The following is a 17225-nucleotide window of genomic DNA, read 5'->3' as shown; positions in this document are numbered from 1 at the left end:
GAAATCCCTTTTTTTCAACAAAGCATTGATTCTTACTTCCAACCAGTATCTATTCTGTGTAATCAGTTCCCCTTTGACCAATTAGGTTTTCCATAAAATTCCCATACCACCTGAGGCCCCTTCCACTTCTACAAAGGCCCCTTGCCAATATTTCCATCCTTTCTAAAAATCCTTAAAGCCTTCCTTCAGCTTTGTTTCTTGCAGCATCACAATCTTTGGGTGTGCGTAATCAACACCCCTTTTGATCATGTGTCTTTTGTCAGGAGCATTGCAACCCCTAACATTACATGAAAGGATCTTCATGGCTCCTGAGGAAGGGAGGCTCCCTTCCCAGATCTTACTTTCATTTGACCTTTGCACTATGTACAATTAATAAAATCTCTCTCCTTGATTTTTTACCCCCACTCTTCTTCTCACCGATGCTAGGTTTGCTCCAATTTGTCTCTATCTATTCCATAGTTCATTTTTTTGTAACATTCTCTTCTTCTTCCATATGAAAATGATGCCCTTCTTCTCGATCCATATACTATGTTCCCTCGAAGCTAAGTCTTATGAGGGAAACATGACTCACTAGGGTCTTGAAATTTTTGGCCTGAATAGAGATACAACCCTTTTTCGTTACCTTCTTCTCCTCCTCTATCTCAACCCTACTTCTCTTTAACGAGGATTTCATTTGATACACTTTATTGGGTGTCATGATGTGTCTATCCCCATCATTTACATTTCTTTGTTATGGTCCAGTCACCAGAGTTTCCTCGATATTTGAACCATTAATGGTCAAACCCATATTATTTGTTCTCTCCAATCTATGCATTTCTACTTATGATAGCAGGTTAATCTTTATGGCGGTTGATTGAGGATCTAAAGTGTCTGTGTTAGCCTTCTTACTATTCAACAAAGGATTTTATATTACTTCTCCTATGCCCTCTATTTTCGGATTTCTATCTGTATACAATGAAAAGTGATGAACATTAGATGAATGTGAAGAGTTCCTTTCTTCACGAGGATCTCAAAGAAGAGATTTAGATGGAGCAACCAAAGGGATTCATTCGTGATTTTTATTTGGTTTGTAGATTGAGGAAGTCTATCTATGGCCTCAAGCAAGCCCCTAAGGCTTGGTATGCCAAGATGGATTCCTTTCTTCTCTCCATAGGATTCACTAATGTCATTTTGATCCAAATGTCTACATTTTGTGATAGGATGACTCTCATTTGATACTTTTTTTTATGTTGATGACTTTATCATTATGGGGAGTACATCATCCATCATTGGTAGTGTAAAATTTTCTTTGCATGAGTAATTCGCTATGAATAACTTGGGCCTTTTGCACTACTTTCTCAGGATTGAGATTTCTCAATCTTCTTCTAGGTTTACACTTACTCAGCCCAAGTATGCTCTTGTTCTTTTAGCATGATTCCACATGGTTGATTGTAAGCCTATGTCAACTCCCTTTCTTTCAGGAGTCAAGATTGAGGCTAAGTGTTCCACTCCACTTGTTGATGCTACATTATATTGTCATCTTGTTAGGAGTCTCATCTACTTGACTCACACACACTTTGATATTTACTTTGTGGTCAGCATGCTTTCATGCTTTATGTAGGAACTACATGAGATTCATTGGAAAGCCACCAAACACATCTTGCACTAGATGCAACGTACACATCACTTTGGGATTCACTATGTAGCAGACATAGGACTGCCTTGGTTGGTTACACAGACTCCGATTGGGTTGGCAATCTTAATGAGGTTACAAAATTCATCTTGGTTCAGACCCCATTTGTTGGCAGATTAAGAAGCAATATTCTATTGCTCTTTCTTCAATTGAGGTTGAGTATCGAGGGGTTCTTAATGCAACTACTAAGGTTATTTGGCTTCAAAATATTCTCAAAAACTTTATCTTCACCAATCCACAACCCACAGTCCTTCATGTGACAATTAGAGTGCCATTCAAATCTCAAAGAACCTGGTTCACCATCGAAGGACCAAACACATTGAAATTCACATGCACTACATTAGGAAGCTAATTCAAGAGTAAGTCATTGATTTTTAATATTGTCCTACTGTAGAGAAGGTTGTAGAAATCTTCGCCAAACCCTTCACTAAGAGTAAGTTTCATCAGTTGCAAGTTCTTTTGGGGGTGCGAGATATTTCATCAGGGGGGATTAGTTGACTTCTCCATTCTCTCTTATGGGGGGGACTTTTTCCCTTCTTGAGGTTTTGGCCTTTTTCTTTGAGAGTTCTTTTGTATTTTCATCTCTCTTTTGGGGGGGAATTTTTCCCCCTTAGGTTTTCTCCCTTTCTTTGTTTGTGAGAGATTGTATTGTAGTTGTTCATGGGTACCTAACATGGCCTAGTAGTTGGGACCCATCTTGATTGTTAACTTAAGTCTACATTCTCCTAAGTTGCACTTAAGGGGGGGGTGTTGGTGTAAACTATGTCTCATAATTACACTTTACATAGGTTGACTTAGGATAATGCATTTATTGAAGTTTGCATATAATACACTTAGGTCATTGCACATCTAGAGAAGATGGTTGTAGGAGAAGTTCCACCTTTTGTGGTGTTATCTTGTAATCACATTCCACCTTTGGTGGGTGAACCAGTGGAATTATCTATTATTTCTTTTGTTGGTTCCCAATCCAACAATCCCCGAGTTCTAGAGGGATTGAAACTAACTCATCGACAAACTTGGGGAAGGATTTGGCCAACTGAACGAGACGGTCACAAGACTGAGGTCTCCTACACTTTTGGCTCTGCGAGACCAAGGCAGGTGAACCTATGCAGTATTTAACAACTTTCAGCTTCAAAATACTCAGGACACTACATCTTACAATAGATCATCTCAATGAGAATGTACCAAGGGAGATGGATAAACTCCTGGTTTTGGTATAACCTTAGTTTATAAGCATCTATGAACCCATTGAGGGAAAGGGTTTCTACACTAATCCTACTCCTAATGCACAAAGAAATGCAAAAATTAAAAGAGAATTTAAATATGAAATGGTTTTGAAAACTGAAAACAACTCCATGATTAGTGCCTTGTATGGGCAGTAGAGTTAACTTCACAATATGCAGATTTGACATCCAAACAGGGTAACATGAAACCAATGAGCTTGAAATGTTAGTGCATTACACCAACATTCTCCCTTCTAGTTTTATCAATAGCCATACTTGAGAACCTCACATATATACAACACTATTTCTATACCTTGAAGAAGCAAATTAATCTCCTCCTTGAAGAGAAACAAACAACAAGATATACACCTGACTTGCAGAGACAAAACAAAAGACCCTTGATCATTTCATTTCATAAAATAGAGCATACATAAGAGAGACCTGCAATAAAACCTTTAAATCTGCTTGTATTCTGGTTACAAATTGTTTGAAACACCAAGATCCTACAAACTAAAATAAAATAACTCTAACTGGCGTTAAAACTTGCACTATATGCATGGAAGCCTTGCTTCTAGAATGATGAAAAAGATACATTCAAAATGAGAGAACTCAGAAGAGAAGAGAGTATACATCAAAGAGAGAAAAACCTAATAGAAACCCTAAAGGAATCTCAGAAAGAGACCTCTGTTCAAATCTTGAAATCTGCACTTTGAATCAACTCCTCTTCCTTCAAAATTTGCCAAATTCAACCTTTGCACCCCTGCTAGAAATTGAGTTGAAAATATGAAAATGTCATTTTTAGGCACTTGTCACACCATTTTCTACACATTGCCAAAGATTTTCTATTTTTACCCACTGCCCACACTGACTGAAAAGTTCACCCTTTTCCCCTTGCACTCTTAAAACTAAAAAATTTGCCGTTCTGGTAAAAATCAGAAATCTGACTTTCACTGCACTTTCCAACTTGATAAAAAATGGCAAAAAATGACTCCCTTTGTTGAAGATGAGTTGTCATTTTAACTCTACATCTTTGGTTACAATTTTATGAAAGGTGTGATTTTCAAATTCTAGAAAATCACGCCTCTTGCAAAAAATTACCCTTTAAACCAAACATTTATTGTGCATATCATACCTTGGGCGAAAAAGAATTACTCCTCTATATTCAAATTAGGGCCCCTTATATAAAAGATTTTACCAATTTGATAAAATGATGCACATTTTAGCTTTACTCATTACCATACACCTATATTTACCTGGATGAGAGAAACATTCTCAAGTGAAAACCACACCTTTCATCATGCAAATAAACATTTCACCCAAACTTTGCTACCAAAATTCATTATTTACCCCCTACAAAAGATGCCAATCTTTGTGCAAAATGTTTCCAGGTGAAAATCACCCCTTTTATTGAAAATATGTCCCCAAAATATTTCACTGAATGAGCATATCATTTAATCAATAATGCTCATTAGCTGCAAAATAACTTCACAATTTGGTGAATAACCCCATCACTAATATTTTACCTTGCATGTGAAAATTCACATTCCCTTGCAACTACCTTACACAATATTTTCACATCCATTATTTTCCAAGATACATTCATATATTTCTCATTTCCATCCAGGTATAAACACCCACTGATTTTAAGGTTGGCATCAACTCCCATGTCAATCAAACAATCACTGTCACTATGACAAACTTTAGAGAAGCATTGCACAACTTCAATTTACTTGCTCCGCTACATATGCCTCTATATTCGACATCTCATAGTCCAGGCGTTGCAACCACAACCACTTCATGCAGTCTATAACTCGTTCCTTCTAACGAATCAAACAACACTGACCTCGGCTTGCATTGTCCAATTATGCATATTCCCATGATATCACACTTCAAATCAACACAAAACGATGCATGGAAAAGCTGCGGAACTAGGCATCTAAACTTGTCATTTTCTGGAGAATGATTTTGCTTGAGAGCCTCTTCAAAGATGCCCCATTTCAAAGCCTCCATTTGATGCCCAAGAAATGAAAAAATGGGTACAAGTTGCATGCATTTGCTTATTACATCTGCAAATCAACGTTTGGCATTAGCTTGAGGAACTCCCCGACCTGCCTTGATAAATATGTTTTATTTGCTTGAAAGTCTTAAGAGCACCATCAACAAGTGCGTTCTTGTTCACCCTGTGGTCTCTGAGAGGTATTATAGAAGGCTCACGACTCGGTTCTACTACTTATTGTTGCTCAATACAATCGAAGACGTTGCATCATGCATCAGCTCCCATGTTGTCCTTAATCCAAAATACAATCCATTAAACTAAAGTCTCAATATTACCACATAGGGCTTCAATTGCACTCCTAGCTCGATTCTTCAAATTCACCTGTTTCAGTCCATCCCCATTTACCAGGCCAACTTACTCTCTTTGCATTGTTATAAACAAGAAAACGCCTCTACCGACTTGTAGAAAACAATGAGCGTAGGATGCACAAAACATACACAATCAATCTGTTGAGAATGCTTGTCGAAAGTAGATGCCCCTTTTATTTTCCCCATAACCTTTCTGTGTTGCTTTCTCGAGTTTGCCCTCAAAATGCCCTAATCTTATGTTTCTCTCACAGGGTTTTCTTCTTTTTTACAGTCACTTTCCTATCCCGCAACACTCTCTCATTCATGTCTTTTTTGTGCGGGATAAGAGACAATCTCTCTGGCTCAGATTGCTTATCCCCCACACTAATTAGGCCTCCCTCCTTTTCATGTGGGGTAAACATCAATATCCTTCCTTTGTCACCTTATCCCGGGGCATACACTTTTATTTTGGCTCGACTTTGCGTTGATTTTATCCCGCGCATCAACTTAGCCTGATCTTATTCCTCATGGGATAAGAAATTTTTCCTTTGATTTCTTGTATGTGATTATCCCACGCACTCCCTGCAAGTCCACCAACTGGGAAAATTTAATAACCATTTCATTATTAAATCATTTATAGTGATTTAATACATTTTGTCCTTTTCCATCAAATAAAATTCCCTTTAAATAAAATAAATGATCAAGATCACTCACCCCCTTTCATATTTAAATATAATATTATTTTCATCAACATGATTAAAATAATATATATTTAATCTTTTAGGCCCTAAAAGTAACATTATGCATTAGCCTTAGTCTGGCCCCAAAGTGTGTCTAGCTAAAAAAATCATTCCCAAACAACTGAAATGCTCAACATGCTCTGATACGCTGACAAAATGTGCCTGGGGAGTGACAAATTGACTGAGCAACTCATTAATTTGACATTTTACAACCCTGACACTTGCCCAAAACACCTGAGTAGCCTCCAGAACCAGTTTCAAAAACTGATCAAAATACATCACCAAACCCTGCAAGTTGGCACATTGATAGACTACAAAACATAGAATTTGGGGCATCTAGCAGATCATCATTACGACATCCAAGGAAAAATTTATTTACTGTCAAAGTTGCCTACTCATGCCTTTCTAAATCTGCACTTGTGAAAACAACCTGAGTAGAACTTAAAACCTTATTTGAAAAATATCAAATCGTCACTTCATGAGCCGCCACTTGGCACACTGGTAGACCAATACACCTTGAACAAGTGCGCAAGAGGGTTTGACCTGATTAGGTCACATGTGAAAATTATTCACCCTCAAAGTTGGCTTCTTTCAAAATACTGAACAGGCTGCTTGAGAAACCCTAAAAAAGTTCATTTGGAATGGGTTTTAAAAAGTTATCAAATGATGAGTTGGGGGGCCACAAACTAGGGATCTGATAGATAATTTTATAGGGAATCACGGGGTACATTTATTTTGAAAAAAAAATTAACTGGGCATGAAATATAAATTTTCAAAGTGGCCTTCAAATTGTTGTCTGACAATGCTTAGCTGTAAAATTGAACTTTTTTGCAAATGGATGTGACTTTGAAAACTTGTCAAACATATTGATGGGACTTAGCCACTTGGGATAGGACGTCAAAAAATAGCAGGGAATCATGGACAACTCTCTGTTTGGCTTGACTATCACTTGGCACAAAGATACAATGCTTCAAACAAGGCTACTCAGAAAAATGCAAACATGTGTAATATGCAGACCTAACCTCAGGACCTCCAAAGGAGACTTCACAAACACATCATAACTGATCTAAGGAAGATGCAAATGGGTACATGGGATATTTATAAGGTGTACAACCATCCCCCAAAATGATTTCTCATGACACTTCTTTGGTTCAAAATTACAAGCTCTCAAACAGAGCAACTCAAACCTGCTCCAAAAGGCAATTCTCAATGGAGTCTACAAAATTTTGAACCTGGGTCTTCGAAATTAGACAAATTTTTTGAAGTCCCAACATCTCCTACCTACCCCCATCTACCCTTGTATCTCATTGGTCCACATGTCATGTTTGTGTGCTCTCATTTCTCTATGGACTTACCTTTATAAGAAGGCTCACATTCATTATATAGCTGATTGAATTTTGTATCTTGATGAGAATACAATTTGTTCTTGTCTATCTTTGTCTCTCTTGTGATGTGCTATTCATTGGCCTCTAGATCTTGGTTATTATTGACAAATTCTTACACAAAGATGTCAAACCCTCAATGCAATCTAAAACCAAAATCCAAGAGCTTCACACGACACCACTACCCATTATAAATGATCATCCATCTTCTAATCAAAGATTGTCTATGACTCACTACACATTATAATATTTCAATAACTTAAAAGCAAAATCTTGCAACAGAGAAGATAGAACATTTTATGTAACTAATCAAGCTCTCATTGAAAGTAATATCAAGTTATACATGGTATCATGAACAACATCATTACCAAAACCCCATTGAAAGTGAACATAGATTCTCATGCACAATAGTAAATTGTTAAGATTCAAATGAACAACTATATTAGGTATTACCAAAACATTCTTTTTTCACTGCAATCAACATACTAATGTAATAACGGTGACCAACAACAAGGCCTACGAAGCCAAATTGTCATCAGGAAATTTACAAGATCAACACATAAGCTACATCTTAAAGGAAAAATAATAGTTAATTCTCTAATATCAAATAATTAAAAGCTTCAACCCCACATTAATATCATGTTGAGCAAAGATAATGAGACATAATATGTGGATATCCAAGACTCAAACCCCGTAATCAATGCTAGATCTAATTTTCCAAATAAATCCACATAAGAGTAACCCTAGATAAATAAGAACCTTTCAAGTAGCCATGCAAAATTGTAATTGTCTTCATTCAAAACACCCTAAATATAATCTTACCACATATTTTAGTTAACATGCAAACTTTGTAAAACAATTCCTATAAATTTGAAATCCACTTAAACATCCATTCAAACAACAAAGTAATCACATATCTTCTACAAACCAACAAATAAAAACAAGAGAACATTGCAACCCAACAATAAAAGCAAGTTGTCCAAGAGCTTAAAACATATGAAACATATCAACTCAATAACTGACAAAGAGGTCAATGACTTATCTTTTGGTGCTTTCATGTAACTGTGGGCTAAAACTATGAACTCAACATAATCACTCTATTTTGTAGTCCATTTAGCTGATGTTTCTCCATGTAACTAGGATGTTAATACCCATCCAACATGAACACTTTCTCACTACACATGACAACAAGGTAAAGGAACAAAATCACCAAATATGAGGATACATCCATATTATGAAACAATAGCTCTAGGTTATAGATTCGAATTCCAACATATATCACGTTGATAATATCCATGGTTTCCATTCTCACAAATCTGCAAAATAAAGTTAACTCACATAATATTCATTACAAACCCATAAGCCTTTCAATAACTTTTAATTCCTTCTAACATATCTTGAAAAGCTTGTCAAGCTAAGAAACCAAGAATAAAAGAATACCTATAACTAGTTAACCATCAACTTTGATACCAAATGTTGGGAAATATATATGTTCAATACCAAAGATTGTGAAGATCAATATCTATCCAATAAACCAATCAAAGGATGAGATGCAATGCTTTGACAACTACAACATGAAAATTTAAAACTTATATGCAAATCTGAAAATTAAATTCACTTAATGTGGAAAATTATGGTTAAATCCTTCTTCTTAATGATGCAAAAAATTAGCCTACATATGATGCTTAATAATTGTATCTCATGTGAACTTATAAAAATAAAATAAAAAATATCATCACCATAAGATAACAACAATGATGAACAAATAAAAAAGCATAAAAACACCACATCACATGATTTATGAGGAGAAACCCTTGCAGGAAAAAAATCCACCAAGAAGAGAGGACAAGTATGCATTATCAATAATAAATGTGATTACAATACATTCACTTCTATTCCCCTTTTTGCCTCCAACATAGCAACACCTAGTACATGTGAACAACCTCCTTTTGCTTCCCACCTATTCTTATTCTTGTAAATTAATTCTACATTCAACTGTTCTTTCTTATTTTCTACATCCAAAGAGTTGTATTTATAAATGACAAGAGCCCCAAAACAACCAAAAAAGGTGTACAAATAAGGCTTTGTGTTCCCAACGACCTTGGATTATCTCCATAGAAGTCGGAAAGACACCAATTTTGATTCTAACACTTTCCCTGCAACTTAGGCACCCAATCTTGCAAGATAGAAATTACATTAAATGCAATAAATGACATAATACTAAGAGATACTTGTTTCCTTTTCCAAGCCCTTACTTGGAGAATCCCAAAGGTCACTTATTTGTCCACTTCTCATGCGATTAATTATCTCATTCAAGGCATCCGAGTATAGGGAAAATAATACTCACCTTTATCATTACTAGTGGAACTCATCACCCCTTATGAATGTATTACAAAAAATAGTGAGAATAAATATTACAAAATATTTTCCCAATACACCCTAAATGCCTAAGGACACTTTCTAAGGTTGTTAGAACCATGTCATAGGATTTACAAGATAGATGACACCTTAATCTTAAAAATAATGTGATGCCATCTTTAAAAATGATTTTATATTCTCTTTAAAAAGAAAAAAGCAAAGAGGGAAGTGCTCTTTCAAAATATGCATTAATGAGAATAGAACAACAATTGCAAGAAGAGGTGGGGCTATGTTGGAATTGAGGAGGCATTAAACAATCCCTGGGAGTCACTTGTAAGAAGATTACATACCTCTTAATAAATAAATAAATTTAATATAGTAGGTAGGTATCATGAAAAATGGAGGATAGAATGAAGGTGTGGAAGAAGTGGTTGCTACTAGTCTTGATGTTGGTTCTCTTGTGTTTTTGTCACTTTTCATTTGTTTAAATTATTTATTCTAACTTCTCAATAATCCTTGTACAAACACAAAACAAATTATATATTAAATGGTTACTCAATGAAATGTTCTATTATACTTAAATATCTATTAAGCTATATTCCACAATAATTCTCAACTTGCTACCCAATTTATTTTGTCCTGGTATATATATCCACTTCTTTCTACAATAGCATGAAATGTTGCTAGTTTTTATTTTGCTAAAATATAAGCGTTCCCTTTATGGATGAATGTTGAATGAAAAAACTATTATGCATCAAAATATGTATGATCTAGATCTAATAAAAATCCCTCTTACCAAAGTAAGTACAAAACAATCCCAATCTAAATATTGTAATGCATTGGTTTCAAATATTTACAATAATTCTATACTTGTTTAATCTTTTAAAACAATAGGTTCCTATATCGTGGACCTTTTCTAAAGTTATTGTTTGTTATTTTGTAGTACTTTTCAAATACTTTTTCAATTTATAGTATTATGTCAAATTTATTGTAACAATTCTAATTATGAGCTATATTAGCTCTTCTATAACGTGATAGTAAATTGTACCAAATCTAATGGTGATAGTTGAGACTCATATATAAAATCAAATGATGGTTTCATGTACAAAGAAAATGTATTTAATTTGTAACATGAGGTTAGAAAACACAAGATGTAAATAACTACTTCAAGCCTAGGTGAGAATAGTAGTGATAGTGTTGTTCAACTATACTTTAATTTGTTAGAGCATTTTAACAACTAGTTATGCTTTTTTTTCTTAAGTTCACTTAGTTGTGCTTTTGTGCTTCTAGTTGCTTTAGTTGTGCATCTAGTTTAGCTAAAGTTGAGATCTTTTTAGATCCTCATGCATTCACTTTAGTTCTCCTAATTTTGGCTTAGGGCATCCTTGTGCTTTCTTTATAAGCGCATCATTGTACAATTGTAATTCAATCTTGTAATCTTTACTTTTGAGTAATATGGCATATTTTTCTTGCTAATATCATTTGTGGAAGGTGTTCTAGTTTGTTGTTTGATCTTGCAAGCTTGTGTTGCAAACTTTTGTGTTACATAATTCAACATGGTATCAAAGCTCAATTTTTTCTTCAACATAGTAAATTAGAGATCAATATTTAATTCAACATGGTATCACAACCTAATCTTTTCTTCAACATGGTATCAAAGCTCAATATTTAATTCAACATAATTGAATTGCCAATTTATAATCTTTAATCATTTTCCATGCTGGTTTTTCAATAATTCGATTGCAATCCTAAAATCATTATCATTGGCATTGAAAGGTTCATTTCTTTAGTGACTTTTCAAGATTGTCAAGGATGTGAAGTATCTTTTTTTTTGAGTTTACTACAATCACATGCAACATAATAGATAATTAAGTCCATCAGTATCACATCAAAGGATGATACAACATGTCTTTAAATATTTCATGTCTCAAAAACTATAATTGAAATGTTTTACAAAAACTACAATTTAAATATTTGTTTATTAAGTGACTCAAATATTACACATGATGATGCAAACATGGTCAAGGGGTCTTATTAGACAACTTGACCTCACAACCAAAACAAAATTTGATCCATAAAACATAAAACATCAAACAACTATTCCAACAATCATAAAAAAGATTCAAATCACTTTATTCACATGCAACATGAGTACAATGCATACAAATTTAATTAATTAAGTCTCCATCTAAGACCATTATCCTACATACAAAACCTAATTCCCTAATTTGAGGATTACGAGCTCCTCAACAACAAAAATACATTAGTTTATATAGAACCGAAAACACACTATCCTTCTTCCTCCAAAATTTTGAACTCCCAATGCATTACAATCCTCCCATTCATAATATTTACTCTAATATGTGAACCATCATAGGTTCAAACCATCACATAATTGAGTTGCATATGTATTCAATCACTGCAAACATGTGACAACCATCAAGAATATTTAAATAAAAAATTGGGCTTTATTAGACCCTTTACCCATGATAGGAACTTCACTAACAATTTCTAGCTCTTCAATAACTAACTATTTTCGATCAAAGGTTTCATCCTTGTTAAGAACAAGGAACTGAGTTCTTTTTGATGGTTACATACTTCCTTAGAAATTGATGTTTGTCCCTCTAATCTTTTATCAATGTTATATTACATTACAAACTATTTCCAAACTATTATCAAGCCTTAATGATGAAAACACAACTCATATGAGGATGTTGACTTTCTAGGAACTTACGTATGTTCTGGTTTCCCTTCTATGCAAGATTTTATCAAAGGATTAGATACCTTTACCTAGATTCGTTCCACTTTGTTTAGGATTCCTATCATAATGGGAACTTGTTCAAACTTGCAAAAAATTATATTTTTCATCTCATTGAGGTTCCAAGAGAACTCATAACTCATCCTTTATAATTTTAATATGTTATTTCATTAGAGATTTATTAGGAACTAGGAACTCATTGACAAATTTTGATGTTCCAAGAACTTAAACACTCCATGTGATTTGAGAAAAACCTAGAACTCATTGACAATTGAGATAGGAATTGAAACCTATTAGCCATAGACCAAATCTTTACAAGAAATAAGTAGTTATCATTAAAAATTGACTTGCTTGTTTGATAACAATAATACATAAAACAACTATAAGATTGACCATAAATATATATTATACAATATATAAATAATAAATAATATAAATAAAATATGATAATAATATAAATATACATTATTACTAAATAATATAAATAAAATATGATAAATAATATAAATATACATTATTACTACAATACTAGTGTCACTTGTTTAAAATTAGAATTCTATATAAAAAAATATTCTATTGCCTTTTTAACAAAATATGAAATATTTAAGGCTTTTACAATCATTTGAATTTTCATGGGAGTCGCATAAAATGCCTACGGGATACTCTGTTCACACTTCGCGAAAACCAACGATCTTTTTAAAAAAATTCGAAAAAAATCTGCAACGATCTTTTTGAAAAAAAGCATTGACGGTAAGGTAGACAACTATACAAGTTTATTTAAAGCCAGTCAAGATCTCATTGCTCTGTAATTTCAAACGAGTCAGGACTTTTCTTCTTCGAGTCAGGACTTTTCTTCTTTTCCTTGTAATGGACAGTTCTTCATATCAGATTCAATTTCAGGTAGGTTTTTTTTGTCATTTCGGATTTTGTTTGCACATTTTTGCCAAATTGTAATTGATGCTGATTTGAAAATATAGGTCTTCCATATTAGCTTCTAAGTTCAGATGGGTTTTTGTGGCTATTTTACTAACCAATTTTTTTTGGTTTTCCTATTTTGGACAGATTTAACGTATGGGTCTGTGGAGGAGTTCATGACAGAGCTAACAGATAGCAAAAACTCTTCATAGTAGCCTCTATTTCCAGGTGGGGTTTTCTGTTCATTTTGAATTTTGTTTGCAATATGCATTATTTCAGTTACCCACTTTTTTGGTTCACAATTCTAATCTAGTTCTTGAACACTTTTTGGATGCAGCTTTGTAGAAGAGGGCAAAAAAATTTCTAATAGCTATAGATTGTCTTATTTCAACATCCAATTTGAGGTGGATTTTTTTTAACTTTGAATTTTGTTTGCATTACTTCGAATTTCGTTTGCATTACAGAAGGAGGTTAACCACTAAGTTTTTGGGTGGACCATTTCTGAATTAAAAAAATTTAGTCTAAAAACCTTACGCACTCTTGGATGAAGGTTTCAGCACATGGATCTGCAGAAGAGAGTTAAACAGGGCCAACAAATATAGAGAGTTCTTAATATTTTTTCCCAAGTCCAGGTGGGTTTTTATGGCTATTTTACTAACCAATTTTTTTTGGTTTTCCTATTTTGGACAGATTTTAATGTATGGTCTGTGGAAGAGTTCAGATGACAAAAACTCTTCATAGTGGCCTCTATTTCCAGGTGGGGTTTTTGTTCATTTTGGATTTTGTTTGCAATATGCCTTATTACGTAATGAATATTTCAGTTACCCACTTTTTTTGTTGACAATTTTAATCTAAAGTTCTTGAACACTTTTTGTGTGCAGCTTTGTAGAAGAGGGCAGAACATTTCTAATAGCTAATAGATTCTCTTATTTCAACATCCAATTTGAGGTGGATTTTATTTTACTTTGAATTTTGTTTGCATTACTTTGACTTTCGTTTGCATTACAGAAGGTTAACCACTGAGTTTTTGGGTGGACCATTTGCGAATTAAAAAAATTTAGTCTAAAAGCCTTAAGCACTCTTGGATGAAGGTTTGAACACATGAATCTGCAGAAGAGAGTTAAACAAATACAGAAAGTTCTTCATATTTTTTCCCAACTCCAGGTGGGTTTTCTTGTTCATTTTGAATTTGTTTTTGAATATGAACATGCAATCAAAATTTGAAGTTATTCTACTCATGATTTTGTTTTTGAATAATTGTTATTTACTATTTCTCAGTGTTTTCTTTATCTTTCATTTTAAGTCTCTTTTTTCATTTTCCTTTTGAAGTTTCTTGTATGTTTTAATTTAGTAGTGTGCCCCTGGTCACCTGGTTTTGCATCTCGTCTTGCCAGTTGGGCTACAATGCATTGAATTCTATATTTGTCCAACTTCAATATATTGTTACTTATGCATTGTAGAAAAAATAATTTGAAATTACAAAGTAAATAATCTCAATACGATGTGATGGCCTTTAGATAGATGTACTTCCCCTTTAGACCCAAGGAAGCAGAGCAAGTACTTTCTAACCAACTGCAGCTGAGGGCCTGAGTTACTGAATTCTGAAAAATAATCCTATCATATTATTTCTAGCCACCTTCTAGAGTCATTGTACATGTGAAGATAAATATGTAAATCTAATAACAAACCAAAAAGGCCAAGTGACCTTGTATACATCAAAAGTTAACCAAGCAGTGGAGATCCATAGAATGTATAAAAAAATGCTCTGTAATACTACGGCATACACACTAGATCGTATATTAATCTCCTTGTTCCTAGTAGCATTCATATATAATATTCTGTAAATCAGTGTGGATCCATAAATAAGTCACAGCATACCTATTTGCTGTTATATGATGCTTAACCACAATAATATATATTTTATTTCTTCCTGATCTCTTTCTTGTAATCAGTATCAAATATATTTTATCATTCCCCTTGATCGATGCCTTTTGTAGAGTGGCAATTTTGCTATATAAATATCCCCTTGCCACGTGTGAGTGAAGAGAGGTGTCTAAACCATAAACGATGCCCCCTTTTGATCTTTCAAACTAACTGCTGGATATAAGATCACACCTTTTGGGGAGTAGCATATATTAAAAGGTTACAGCCAGCGATTAGGGCTAGTTACTAACAGATAATAACTTGCTATTTTCTATTAATTAATATATATAAATATTAATATTTAAAGGTTTCAACTTTCAAGTAATATAATAATAGACTTTTATTATTTAATGAATCTGATATTTATATATGGATCACAGGGTTCATTCATATCTTTAATTTGAATGAACAATAACTCACAAATAACGGATACATAAATATATTTAAATATAAATTACTGTCAATATAGGGACATGACATATTTGCTCATACACAAAACCTTTGAGTCTTATCTCAAACTCCTCTTTAAAATTGTGAAGGCCTATAATTTCTACTTAACTTGTGGAGTTGTTATAGAAACTCAACACGCTAACAGTAGGATCAAACCCACTTCTACTTATCTACTAAATTCAACTTAACTATAAATGAACTATTTGAAATTCTTCAGCAATTGTTTGAAAACTCTTTACATTAGAATCAGCTGGACACACATTTTTTTATCTCTATCCTCCACTCTAACAAAAAAAACAATCTACATTGAACTTGACTAGTAGACTTTCTGGCCATTTGTTTGTAAGTTGCACTCACTTTTCAACTGCACTCTCACTATCCTAAGGACGAGATTTCAAAAGCTTGACTTTCCAACAGCAAGTCCAAAAGCCACTACCTTCTATATGGACTGCATATTTATCTCTTATGTAAAGTCCCCTGTCAAATCTGGCCTGAGTTTTCAGTTTGAGTAGTTTGACATTTCGTCAAACACTTGGCATGCTCTGATACTATTGTGAGGGTTTGTCCTAATTTGTTCCACATACTGCTTATAATGTTTGTAGATGTAAATATATCGTATTAACCCAAACATAGGAAATAATGGATTGCATCTACCAATTTATTGACAATATTAATATTCAGATTTTAAAGAACTCTCTGTGCTTTCAAACAATATTCAGATTTACTTCATGTTTCCAGACTGAAAACAATGCTAATGGACTATATTTCATTTAAAAAACTTAGTTCAGATTACATATTCATTGATCATTGCAGCTCAAACGGAGATGTCAAGGAAATGCCTACCACAATACAGTCCCATACTCTTTTCAGACCTGATTTGCCCTTCCCATGACATGTACAGCTCCCTATATGCAGCTACAGGTCTGTACTGCTCAGTCCCTGCTCACCCTTGTACTGTACGGTTTTGATTTAGGTGTTTGCAGGCATGTACAGCTGAGTGCTGAAGTATTGCAAGTTGAGTCGGCACTTTGGTGAATATCTGACTTATTTAGGGATAGCTTTGTTTTGATAGAAGAGGGGAGGAACAAAAGAGGAATTCCATATAGGTTCCAATGGAATAAGAAAGATTATTGTATGTATTATTTTATTGTGTTAAAGATAAATAGTATATGTATGTAAGCTACCTTATTTGGCTAACTAGGAGTAAATCAATGTTGCCATGCATTCTTTTTGCTTTGAACCAAATGTAATCTCCTCACTCCAATCTTCTGGTATTTAGAATTGACTATTTTGAATATTAAAAACCATCAAGAGGCCATTTTTGGAGTTTCATATGCAGTTTTAGGTTTGAGTCAGCATCAATCGTTGGTTGTGTATTTGTCAAAAGGTAAAAACGTTTTATTGTTGTCAATTGCTTTAATATCCATTGATTGTTACCATATTTTATATCCTTATAGTTAG

At 33.8% G+C, this 17225-nt stretch overlaps 1 long non-coding RNA gene across 2 annotated transcripts; it reads left to right on the top strand.

Annotated features, from left to right (window-relative positions):
- The first annotated feature begins 13108 nt into the window (after positions 1-13108).
- Positions 13109-16961, top strand: LOC131079110 (uncharacterized). 2 transcript variants are annotated; one of them, XR_009113915.2, is made up of 7 exons: positions 13109-13376; positions 13539-13619; positions 13729-13795; positions 14082-14148; positions 14273-14339; positions 14483-14555; positions 16578-16961. It is a non-coding gene; the product is annotated as an uncharacterized LOC131079110 (long non-coding RNA). The 2 variants fall into 2 exon arrangements; XR_009113916.2 differs by having other exon boundaries at positions 13119-13376; positions 14453-14555.
- Positions 16962-17225: the final 264 nt, after the last annotated feature.

Source organism: Cryptomeria japonica, chromosome 4 (genome assembly GCF_030272615.1).
Source record: "Cryptomeria japonica chromosome 4, Sugi_1.0, whole genome shotgun sequence".
Taxonomy (NCBI): Eukaryota; Viridiplantae; Streptophyta; class Pinopsida; order Cupressales; family Cupressaceae; genus Cryptomeria; species Cryptomeria japonica.
This window is presented reverse-complemented; position numbering and strand designations above follow the sequence as displayed.